This window comes from Danaus plexippus, chromosome 15 (genome assembly GCF_018135715.1).
Source record: "Danaus plexippus chromosome 15, MEX_DaPlex, whole genome shotgun sequence".
NCBI lineage: Eukaryota > Metazoa > Arthropoda > Insecta > Lepidoptera > Nymphalidae > Danaus > Danaus plexippus.
In genome coordinates, this window is record NC_083547.1 from 7,451,376 (window position 1) to 7,463,665 (window position 12,290).

Consider the following 12,290-nt stretch of genomic DNA (forward strand, 5'->3'; position numbering starts at 1 on the left):
GCTTGTGTAATATGTGTTTTAATTTAAATTAACACAGAAAAGTGGAGTAAAATAAAAAAAAAAGAACTGATTCAAGTATATTTGTATAAAAAATAATATCATAAATATATTAACTATTAGTAATTATTAATTAATTATTATTTAATATTTAATTTCATAAAATGCAAACAGGTGGGCAAGACAGATTGTTGTTGTTTTACTATTTGAAGTTAAATAGTTTCAAGTCTTCTGTATTTTTTTCTTCATCTAACAGGAACTATGTCCAAGAACAAATCAAAATAAACGATTAGTGTGTTTGTTCATGTGTTTAGACGTACCAAAGTGCATTGAACCATAATCCTCTCCCAAATTAGGCAACTAGTGAGGTATGTGAGTAAACACATGCCAATGTTACACAGACTGCCAATGACCATCGCGTCGGTTACATATTTCAATTGGTCGCGCATGTTTATTCCTGTCAGACAAGTTATAAATATTCTGGGATTGATCTGACGATAGTATGATAACTTGAAATTGAATTTACAATGTATACTTTGTTTTATACATTAAAGTATGTTGTTCATGTTTTTACGCAGTTTCATTATTAAATTTTACATTTTGCTGTCGTTTAGCTTACTTTACAGCAATTGTGATTAAGGGCAGAAGATATGAAAGTGTCTTGAGAAAGGAATGTTCAGAAATGTTAACTATTTTACAATATATAAGTACGTTAATTGTGCATACAAATGCAAAACACCTAAAATCCTTTTTAAAAATATTTATTATATGAAAAAGTAGTTTTGTTCAAATGGTTTATCCCTTTTTCTAATTCAACACTCTTATATCTAAGATAATTTTATTTAAGATGCTATCAACCAAGTTATGTACATAGAGTTTACACTTATTTTCATTTATTGGAATGATTATAAGGCCCTTTAAACAGAAGGTGAAAAATAAATAGCGAAGTCATACACATAAGTATTTTATTTGGTAAACCTATTTTGAAAATACTTAATTTGCATTTTGTATTTGAATACATTCCTTAAATTTATTCTGTATTTCTATTTAAAATAACAGTGTTTGAATTTTGCATTTGAATAATTTTTGTCTAACTTTTTTTACATTTCTGATCGAGTTAACAGTATTGTTAATAATTCTTGTAATAAAGGCACTGCCGGGTTTGAAGTAGTTACTTGATAGGTATCAGGTCGCATCGTTCTTTGTCTTAATGCTCAAATTCCGCACGAAGTAACTTTTATCAGCAAAATATAAATTTGGGAGTGATAGTCAGATAGATCATGCAAAATGACAATGTAAGTCACAGTATTTTTTACCATTTCACAAGTAAAATAATCATGAAATTAAAATATCACTTGTAGACAATGTAGTTAATTCTGATATGTTAAAAATTCGAACTTTTATTATTGTAAGCTTAATGGTCTTTCATGCAAAAAGTACAAAACGGTTTGAAATTACACTTTACAATAATGTAGTTTACATAGGCTAGAGTTCCTTCAGAAATTTATTGTAGTTACCACATGATCTAGATATTTGCCCTGTATGGTGTAGAAGGTCACATGACGCAGACCATAAACTATAGAGTAGACTAGCCGGTTGGCTTCCATATTTGACAAATTTTGTAAAATGTACACTCTCCGAGCTTAATTCCGGAGTCCACGCGGATGAACTCTCATGCAAAAACTATGATAACATGTCTATCGCTAAGCATTCTAAAATAACCGGCCAAGTCACGTTGGAACCGTGCACAAAGGGTTTCGTGCCACAGTCTATCGAAAAGTTAAAAATCATTGATGTTTTATGGGAGCCTTCTTTATTATTTATTTTAAACCCTTTTTAAGAATTTTTCGCTGAAGAGACAACAAAAGTACATCATGTATTAAAATTTCAACTATCTGATTACCGCAGTTCATGAGGTACATCCTAGTGATAGACAGACAGACGGATATACAGATGAGTCTTAGTAACAGAGTCACGTTTTACCATTCGGGTATGAAACCTAAAAATTATTCACTTCAGTCGGAAACGTATACTTTTCATTTAAAACCAGCTCAAGGTTATTCAACCTTTTTTTTTTGATAATTAGAAATAACATACATAAAAAAAACATAGTAAAAGCTAATTAAATAGTCCTATTTGTTTAATTGCAGAATTTATTTACTTACAAATTTCTATAGATAACTTTGTTATTGTTTTTTTAATACAATTAAATACGAAGCTGTCGTAAGTTTGTAATTAGTATTTAAAATTACATAACAAAATGTTTAGATCATTTTCATTTTAACATATTGTATGAATTACATGTTTTTTTAATTAATTTTTCCTAAAATTTATATTCGATGATTGAACAACCTTATTTTATTTAGTAATATTATTATAAATAATTTCATACAACATATTAGCTTATTACATGCATAATAGATACCAATATAATATAAGTTTTGTTTTTCATAGCATATTTAATTCACTTTAAAAAGGTTTTAATAAATCTTATTAAAAAAATTATTATTTATACCAAAATTTGTTAACAAAACTTAAATTTTTCTCCTTAAGTCGCTTTTAAGTAGCTCTGACACTTTAGTATCAGTGAACATGTGAAACTGTGCGAGCTACTACAAGTTTATGCAAGCGGATTTACCTCTTCTACGGTACTTAAATAATGAGGCGAGAGTGCAACGCTCAAGATAATTGCTTTAACTAGTATTCTAATAAATACTTGTAGCATTTAGCTAAATATAAAAGTTACGTAAGCGATTTGTCAAAATGACGTCACCAAGAACTTAATACGTAAGGGTACGATTTATTTCAAATCTTTTTAAATACTCGTAAGTTGTTAAAACTAAAGTTTTTTCTTCATTTTATTTCGCTTATTACTTATATTTTTCAACAAAGCTTTAGTTTTTATATGTTCATTATTTGTGTGTGTATTTCGAAATACACACGGTATTCTTTTTCATCTTTTAAAGCATTGTTTACCTCCTAACCATGGATTTATTTACATACATTTTATGTTCTTACCAAATTGAAAACCATGTTTTTTACTTTTTTGAATAATTGGAATAAATATCGTTATGAGATTATTAGGGCGTATTTAATATTTTAAATATATACACGTATAAATGAAATGAAGAGATACTTTCACAGAAATGTCATTTACTAAGAATTGGAAATTGGTATCATTAGACTTTTAGCGTAATAGTCTATTAAAACTGTTTGTATTTTCTGTAAAACTGTATTTATTTTGATGAAGTTTAAGAGTATTCTAAATTTATACTTTTATCTAATAAATCAAATACTTCAGTATTATTTGTTAAGAAAATAGTATATTTATCTCTTAAATCATTACTACGAGTTTTTTTATGTATCTAAGAAATTGAATTGCAAATTAAAAAAAAAACTCTTCACTTTTAAATTGATTAGGGAACTGCAACTCTCCTTCGAGAAGAGTATGAAGTATTGAACGAGTAGTATGTCAAAACTGTTAGTAAACACTATCACTTTCGACTTTTTCACGATTATTTTCGACTTTCATTGCAATAGTAACTAATCTACTAAGTAATTTATTCTATTTCATTTCTAAGCACATCACAAGGTCAAGGTATATCAAAAACCTTTACTGAGTTTATTGATTTAAGAAAAAGACATTTGGCAGTATGTACTTTGAAAGAAACATTATTAAGTTAGTGCTAATGCTATTATCATAATATTTTATAAGCACAACCTATGACGGATGCAGGAATTTTTTTATACGATTTCATGAATTGAAAGCGAATGATTTACTTTTGAAATTCAGGATCCTTAATTTCAAAGTTTATCGTACCGACATGACAGTTCTCAGAGAATCTCAATCACGGAAATGTCAGCAAAATAATTTAATTACTTGTATTCTTTGTTCTATACTTTTTAAATTTTAATTTAATTTAACAGCAATATCTTGCGCCTATACGAAGTACTTTCTAGAGTAAATTAAGTTTACAATAGTAAAATTACTTTTTAACAATTTGATATATAAAATCTTCAGAAAATTCCATGTTTAAAGAAAAGCCACTGTATTATATACGAGTAAAAGTTATCTTTATTTTTATGTACCTTTGAGTAAGTAAATGGCTTCAGAGACCCGAAAGTAACTGATTTGTGGAAATGTGTTGGTTTAAAGTATTTGTTATTGGTTTAAAAGTAATAATGAGTTCATGTTATAAATTAGCAATTTCAGTAAGAATTGCTTTTTTATTCACTGAGTAATTTGGGGAGACAAGCTTCTTTCGTCTTTGTATAAAAGGAAATAAAACATAAATAATATTAACATACAATGTTCCTAAAGATATTATGAATACATACATTCAAAGAATGATTTAAAATAATATCACTTAAAAAAAAACTAATATTTTTCGGATTTTATTAGTTAAAAATTCTACAATCGTGACCACGGGCAGACTAGGTATAATCCGAAAAATATTAGTTTTATTTAAATGAATACTCGCAAAAATCTTAGATCTCATAATATTACTTACTTTTAAAGTGCTAAAAAAAGTGAAACTTACTATACTCCAATTTGTACCAAAATGTTGTTAAAATAAAGAATTCAATCTACATAAATGTAACTTATGTTAAAAATAATTAACTTACGATAAAAAATAGAATTTCTGCTTGGAATTTCCACTACTGTCAAATAAGCAAACAGAATAAAAATTTGAACCCTACAATCAAACCAAAATTTGTATTAACGGTTTTTAGTCTTTATTTATTTTTAAAGCCTTTCCATGACAAAACACGAAGACATGAAAAATATAAATTATTTATTGTTTAAAGACAAAAAATATGATAAAAATTGGCAAAAAAATTTATAATGTCCTTTTTTTATTTAAAAAAAATTGAGGTTATTTTTATTCTTATCGGGTATATGAAAACGGATTAACATATATTTACTCTCCCATAGTCTTAATTTATCTTATAATTTATATTATTAACAGATAGTAGCCACTCCTTTGCCTCCGTCTTTAAAATTTACTGTTAAAGCCCTTTATTTAAGAGATTTATAGCCAAAAAATCTTGTACTAATCAGTTGCCGTAAATACTTAAACTGAAAGTAGTCAAATTATCAAGAAAATTGTCAGGCTCTACCAAAGATATTCCATGCATTTTTTAATTAAATTTCTTTCTTAATTTAATTCTTAGAAAAATAAACATTATTATAACCCTCTATAGATATACGAGTCAGTCATAAAAAATTTAGCCCAAAATTTTCAACATTTAGCAGTAACAATGCGTATGACCTCCAAAATATTTAAAGAATTTTATTTAAGTCGATAATAACTACGCAAAGTAACTAATGTTTTGAATAAATAATCTGTATCTGTATCGGTTAACCCAAATATCAAGTAAATTCTAAGAATTCTATGCAAATAAAAAACAACAAATTAATTCAAATAACTGTTATGAGACGGTTTGTAAATATATACTTATATTGTGGTTATTGAATTATTAGTTTTTCACAAATAAGAGACCAAAACAAAATTACGAATCTGGGATTAAATCAATATACGGAGTTTTAAATCTTAATGAGCGTTTTGATACAATAAAGAATAAATATAGAATTTTCGGGGTCAAATTATCCGCATTGTCCCGTGTCATTCGTCATCACTTCACACCGACAAAATCCAGGGCGAAACCTTACAAGTAATGACGTCATTAAGAGACCAAAAATCAAATAATGGACGGTTCTGCGATAGCATTTTTGCGGTTGAATTTTATCCGAAATTTAAGTTTAAAGATATTTTTTTTTTTTTGAGTGAATAGCAGTACCTATGGAATTAAATGATCAAAACTATAATTTAATAGACTACGGTAAATATTTTCGAAATCATATCCTCTAGGAGTACAAGAACAAGCAATAAAAATATTTATGAAATAGATAAAAAGAATTACAAAGGAAACAAAAACAAAAATTACACATACGCTTTAATTTAAAAACTACAATGTTTTAATATTGCAACCGATAATTGCCAGCATATCAAATATATTGAATCAGCACAAATATGACCTATTTCTAGCATCGATAATGTTGTTATTTCTATTTTCAGTAAAGACCTATTTAATGTTTTACGAGAGAAGTTCAGTCATTTACATATAACCAAGACGCAATTGTCTTACTGCAATAAATTCTACATACAGATTATTTATACTAGGTAAAGTTAATCAAGGTCATTAAGTTTATTTTATAATCTTTATATTGCCAATATTAGACAACAAAAAAGAGTTATCTTCTTGGACGAGCAATAACTTTAAAATAGAGTTTAAAATTATGGACTAAATGTTACCACTTATATTTTAACACTAACTTTTTTCGCTTCTCTGAACAACAAGAAAAAGTCTACAGTCTTAAATAAACTTCTTATAAATGGTTACATTACTTGAAATTTCTTTAATCCTGTTTGATAAATCAAGCTATTGCGAGGATAATAAGTTTGTAAACAAGGGATTTACTCCAGAAGAGCACGATGCAGATTTACCAGTACTAATACAGTTTGAGCCTTTTCGAAATTAACTGTGAAACTTCTAGCCGCATTTAGTGTTGATAAGGTTTTATATTGCGGGTATAAGAGAATTAAAATGTTTATAAGCTTGGGCTGACACATGACAGAGCCTTCAATTAATATTATTTCAAAATATTTCTCTTCCCTCCTCATACCATAATTATATAATAGATTTAAATACTAATAAATGTCACAGACTGATAACTGGACTCCAACTATTGTATAAAATCAAACTTTCTGGCAAGTAACGAATCTGCGGGTCAAATCACACTGGTTACTTTTCAAGTTTCTCTAGATGAGTGTTAGTACTGTGCGATTCTGGTGTAGCTAGTAAAAACAAATATGTGCTGCGGTTATTGTCAATTTAGAACATCTAGTCTCTGAAATCTGAAACCGGGTAATAAATTTTATTATTTATAAATCATTTGAATTGTTTGCAGTGTAACCATCTCTGAAAGAGGCAGATCTTGATGTTTTTTTCAGGGGTAAAATGGTAAATATGTCAAGGATTAAGGAAATATGTCGAGTAAATAACAGTAATTATAGCAATAAATAAAAAATATAAATATAAATTTTTTTTATTACTGAACTAACTCAATATTTATGTAGTGCATATTAAACCGATAAATATAGTAATATAGTATATTATTATATATATATATACTAAATATAGTAATATATAATCTTAAAGAGCCACAAAATTTTGGAAAAAATAATGCACAACATATTTTGTAATGTTTTCTGTATATTTTTTTTCATTTGTTTTTACTATTATTGATACTATTACAAGAGTATAGAAAAAAATTATATCATATCATATAATAAAACTATACGTTTGTAAATAAAAAAAAAAATGGGAAAATCGTTGATTGACTATACGGATCACCTTTACTTTGTCATATGATGTTATGTTTCTTATTTTAGTTCAAAATTTACAATTCAAGATAAGAAATAAATGTGGCTAAAATAAACCCATAATTTTAAAGACAAAGAGTTGACCTTAGAATTTGTCTACTTAAGCTAAATAGGACCTCAAAAGAGCTGTATGTAAAGGGCTTTAATTCTTCAGTACTTTCATTGTTTCTATTTGAATAGAACAGTAAATACAGTTAGTTACCGTTACAATACCACCCTTGTAAAACGTTAATTTCTTAAATGCGTAATTGCTTTGGAATAGCATTTATACATTCAGTTTGTTGACAAGTAAAATTGTTTTAAAGGGTGTTATTACTTCCCAATGGTAGAGTTTCTCCACTTGTCTGAATAATATTCATAGATTACTTCTGTTGTTAACTTCGTTTTATGAGAACTTCAAAGAATAGAAAATTATTAATTCATCTTATTGTAGATTAAGTAAATCCCTATCCAACACGAATATTTTTTTAATAAAAAGACTAATGCTTATTACTTTTTGTGTCAGTTTATGGGGTCGTGAAGAATCACAAGGTAGCCGTCTATGAGAGCAAGAAAATAAGGCCACAATGAAATGATTACATTTGTTTTTTTCTTCTTCTCCGTACCAAGGCAATTTTAAAGTACCCGTTACAGTTTTTTTTTTTATTGAAATAAGAATATTTCAATAGCTTTCCTATAATGTAGTGGAATTTTTAAAAATATGTTTTCAGAAACGATGATACCAATAGCAAAATAATTTTTTTACTGCAAAAGTTATTTAAAACTTACTATTTAATTACATAAACGAAGTACAGTTATATTTGTTTATTTACTATACAATTTATCTTCACCTGGATTATAGGTAACTTAATAAAAAAATATTTTTAAAGTGTACATTATTTGTTTGAATTTTAATTTAAAGTTGAGTCGTTTTAATTTAATTGAAAGTTAGAATAATCTAAATCATCTGGTTACCGTTATGTTTTCAGAATTTACTACTTTAAAATTTTTTAAAAGTGAGGGTTGGAAATGTCTTAAAAAAAACAATTTTACTGATATTGATCACTTTTAATTTAATGAGTGGTAGAGTCTAGCTGTGGTCCAGTTACTGCAGCTCGAACGTGGACTGGCTCGACCGGGGAAGTACCACCCTTTCACAGGAGATCAGCCGGAAGTAGTCTTTAATGGCTACGTTTCGTCCGATGAGTGAGAGAGCCGGTTGCCGGTTGCCGTTTCCCATTTCCCACCTTTTCCTACCCCTTCCCTTTACCACTTTTTTCTCCCCCTCTCCCCGAATCAAGAGTGGCAACACATGCGCAAATTTATCTTGTGGATGTCCATGGACGACGGTACTACCCCTATCATGTAGGCCGTCTGCTTGGCTGCTCCCTTTAGTGTAAAAAAATAATAATAAAACGTATTTTCGCTTATTTACGTTACACGAAAATACAGTTTAAATGGCATACACACTTATATAAATATTAATTACACGAGATCTGACTTGTCAAACAGTTCACTTAACAGATCTATCACTTCACAAACATATTATTGCATTTACCAAATTGACGAATCATAAAAGTTCCAGTAATCTACCAATATTTGATTGAAAGCAGTGAGAATTTGCCGCGTAAAAAATCCACGACGGATATATTTCGACTGAGTTCGTTTGTGAGCTCGTAATACTTGTTGACCTTGATGGCATTGTCTTTGGGGATGTTGGTTTACTGAGGAACCGTGAGCTCTATTATCACGACGCGCTTTAAAATTCGCGAATATAAAATATGTCCCGTCTGGACGCCATATCACAATATTCTCTGGGATTTTATATTTCATACGTATCCATCATTATAGTCCAATCCGAAGCTGGTTTAATGATAGAGAAAGACTTGACGTTTGATTTTGTGACATTAGTGCCTTCTCTCACAAAACCTATTGATCGCTGTTTTGTGGTTATTTTTTTTTGCGCTCTTGTTACCGAAAGACTAACCCCCTCACGTATGATTTCTAAAACACTATCGTAACGACGCGAATATTGACCGCTATACAGGAGTACCCTACATCTCACTAACAAATGCTTAGCAGTTCGAACTGCCTCCTAACAGATTTTGCAAGTTTTTTAAATAAATAGATGTACGTGGATCTCAATTATAAGAAGGTTTCAATAAGGACTATAGCCCCAAAATTATGTTTATTTGACTTGTAGCTGCTAAGTGCTGCAGTAGGTTAATTTGCTCAGTGAATTCGGTCGGTTGAACAGTGAGTAGTAGCAATCAGGGATAGTACCTTTTGCTTTCTATTTTAATATATAGCACAAAAATACATAGCATGCTCGCATGTTGGTACATAGCCAGCATGCGAGTTTGATTTTGAGTCATGGGTCATCTAGATTATGCATATTATCATCAGTGGCCTTTAGCTTATAGGCAAAGTTTCCCACTTCCAAGGGGAAGTGGGAAAGACTGGTAAAATTTAAAATTAATTGTATGTTGATTTCTAAGCCAACTGCCGGTGATTGTGCACCTGAGTGGTGTGAGTTGACTGGAGTAAGGGGCTTTATTGAAGTATTGCACAACTTTTTTTTCAGAACCCAGTGCGGGTGCGGGATTTAAACGATAATTCGCTGGGTGTTTTTTTTTAGGTAAAACTCTACATCAAACTTTTCCATCGACTCTAAATGTTTGGGGCGTTCTTATATCAGGAACTAGGCGAAGATGGCTGTTACCCTAATCGATCTGTAAGTAAGTAATAAGTAAGGGATTTTGTGTAATGTTAATAAAAAGTAAATTGTAAGGGGATGTGTTTTGAAATACTTAATTCAAGAGTTTTACATATATTCATCACAATATTTTGATACGACAAGTAAAATAAAAACACCTATTAAAATATAATCTATATAAATGAAAAAATAAAATGTTATATCCATCTTTTATCATTATTATATATTTTTCACGTCTAAAGATTCAAACAGCAAGCTTATGTTATTGAAAATGTTTGTCTACTCGTTCAATATGCAAAAGCTTTCAGACTGCGGTAGCCGTATTTAGAATTCCTGGCTTTCAATTTAAGATGCAACACTTTTCAGGTCGACTTCTTAGGGTAAAGTTTGTTCCGATTTGCACTTCAATGTAGTTTAGACTTCGGTTGAAAGTCGATTCTATCTCGGAATATGTAGACAAAATAAAAATTAGAAGCCATGCGATATAATTTTTGTAACGTAAATAAGTTTATAGGAAAACGTATATTTATTTGTACACATCATATACTCCCGCTTGTTTTTAATTTGTTTGTTAGAGTAAATAATATACTCCCGCTTGTTTTTAATTTGTTTATTAGAGTAAATTGAGCTATAAATAAATCGGTCTAAGAGCCAAACGTAAAAAGGAACATTGCACATTATTTCAGTGTGATATGTTATATACATTAAAAGTCGACTGTACATTTTGTGTTTTTAGTCCCATTGCTTAATTCCTTAGCCTTTTATGACTTTTTTGTAGATTCTTATTTCGTCGTGAAACATGTTTAATTTATGACACCGATTTCAAAATGTATAATATTGAATCAAATAAAGTTTTATTACAAGTTAATAACAATATCATAGGTAATCAAGAAAGTGTGAAAGACTTTTTTGCAGTATTAAAAGCTGTGTATTTATGTTTTTAACATTGATGCAACTTTGAACTAATACGTAAATTTAAATTATAAGGTAAAGAATAAAAAAAATATGGACACAAGCAAAATTTGAACCTAAGACCTCCGAAATGTGGCTTTAGACAAATGGAACGCAATATTCGAATCCTGCATGTATTGATGAATATGTCATGAATCATGATATATTTTCTAATTTAAAATATAAAAAGTTGGTATATAATTTTATTTATAAGCTTTTTTTTTCCAGTTCGATACCCCAAATACAAAAAGAATTTAATTACATTTTAAACTTTACCTTGTTAGCCGTCATTCTGTCTCTCTTTTATTTTTTTTAGAATCTTGGGGGTAGCAGGTTGTAATTAATATCAAATTCAGTGTAATCTACAGTCCTTTAATAAAGTTATTAAAAGGACAGTTCCTTGTCAAGTAAGAAAGAGCTATTCATTTAAATGGGCTGACAATTACATTATGTTTCTTTAGTACATATATTTTTTTAATATATACAAAATATTTTTGTAATACATCATTAAAGATTATTTCTTAACAATATTGTTATTTATTTACACATACTCCTTAAACTCTGATAAGACCCTGCTAACATACTATAAGATACTGTCTGGAAGAAGGTAGTCAAGTTACCTAGGGGTCACATAAAAACACCACAGAAGTCGGCTTCTAAAGTTTTTATGGTACTGAAATGACAAATGGCATCGTCGCGGCTAGGGACTTACATTTGGAGGAATAATGGCAAAGGCTTTGATATGTAACGTGTGAAAAATGCTTTAATCTTAAATTGAGGAAAACTAAATATAGTGACCATGTGATGATATAGAAGGTTCTTTTTTCTTTTAAAGTGCTACAAAAAAAATTTGGTTGTACTCTATTAATTCTGCAAAAAAAAAAAAAACAGAAGAACAATGCAAATTATTATTCTCCTTGTTTAGTCATATATCCAAAAAATATATCTATTAACCGTATTAATTCTTACAGCTAAGCTTAAACAGACTAGATAACTGGAATAACATTAAATTTAAAGTTTTGTTATACTTGAGTATATCACACTGTGAGCAATTCACGTATTTGTCACATTAAGAAAAGCTGAAAGAGATTTTCGGATACAAATAAGAAATCTTAAGTATATTTTTATTAACCTTATTTTCATCAAAAATGACGATAGAAAAACTTATGCTTGTAACATCTATAATACTTTAACTAAAC